Source organism: Rhagoletis pomonella, unplaced genomic scaffold, assembly GCF_013731165.1.
Source record: "Rhagoletis pomonella isolate Grant_MI unplaced genomic scaffold, Rhpom_1.0 Rhpom_scaffold_00011, whole genome shotgun sequence".
Lineage (NCBI taxonomy): Eukaryota > Metazoa > Arthropoda > Insecta > Diptera > Tephritidae > Rhagoletis > Rhagoletis pomonella.
This window is the reverse complement of record NW_023458565.1, coordinates 20,378,535-20,380,139: the sequence shown is the minus strand read 5'-3', so window position 1 is coordinate 20,380,139 and position 1,605 is coordinate 20,378,535.

Below are 1,605 nucleotides of genomic sequence, written 5' to 3'. Positions count from 1 at the left end.
ATACAAATTGTGAGTACGCTATATACATATATACACGCACATATATACACGCACATACATACACAAATTAGCGTGAAGTGGCAAAAGTACAAAAAAAACATTAAAACAAAACCAAAAAAACATGGCCATCGAACAACTTCAACACGAACTATACATATACATATGTACAAAAAAGTGAATTTAAAAAGCGAACAGCCAAAAAGAAGGTCACGTCTACAGGCAATCAATATGTACATTAGAGCGTACCGCCTTACAAGAAAAATAAACAAATATATACACCCCTGAGTCTAATACTATGTCTCCATTGAGAGATTTATCCATTAAGATTTAATAAATCCAGTTGCTAAATCACAACCGTCTCCATTACCACAACGAGATATGTTTGACGTTCACATTTTTAAATATTTGACGGTTGCTTATGTATGATTTTATAAATACAGTTGCGGACATTGATATACAGACAGATAAAAGGAAGGTACCAAACGGAATCTCATTATATGAATTCTGAATCTTATTGGCCTCTAATTCGTGGTAAATATGTATGTATATTATATAGTTTGGAAAGTGTAAAGAATGGTGCCATATTCCGAATCATTTTCCCGAATTTAAGAAAAATTATCAAAACGGTAAAAAACATTTGCGGAAAGAAAAATTTTTGTAGAACTCTCTTATTCATAGGAGGGAACCGAAAATCCAATCGTGGGCCTTTGGCATATCATCAATACGAACTGAGTTCTAGAGGATGTTCGGTGCAATGTTATCGAAGCAGAACCATTACCGAAATTTATACATTTTTTGTCGCAGTGCGTAAATGACTTATAGAAAGCCGAGAAGACTCTGCATGATATTACTATAAAACATATCGCTAAATTTTTAGTTATTAAAATAATATTTTCTTAATTTATTACAACCAAAGTTATGTAAATATGTATTACTAATTTTCCTCCCAAACTAACAAAAATATAAAAATCCCTAAAAATACGAAAATTCATGTTTTTATGATAGGCTAGATTTCAATGTCCTCAACTGTAAAACTGTATTGAAAACACAAATGTCATTTGATTTATGGCATGTGAATTTGTGGTTGCCACATCCAACAAATTGTGCTTATTGATCAATATTATTGAAGATTTGACGAAGATTTAACTTAAATCTACTGCCTTTCGAGATTTAATTTTATATGGTAAATCTCAAAAGATTTAACGTCAAATCTCGTCAGAGGGCTAAATCTTCATTAAATCTCACAATGGAGACATAGTATAAGGCATTTTTCCACAGCAATTTTGAAAAAAAAAAAAAAAAAAATTATTTTTGACAGAATCTAGAAGTCGCCTTTTTCGGTGATAACTACGCTTGGCATTAATTTTTTTTAATAGTTCTACTGGAATAATAGAAATATGTTAATTGAATCTGGTGAATAACTACCAGAACGGGGTACTTGAGGTCAATGAACTTTGGACCAAAAAGATTGTTTACTCGGGGCAGATCTGATTGTAAATGCCAAAGATATGCCCAAAAATGTAAAACGGCTAGTCATGCCTTCAATAAAAAAAAAATCGAAATTGCCTTCGAATAGAAATACTTCCTTAAAAAAAGTCTAATGAT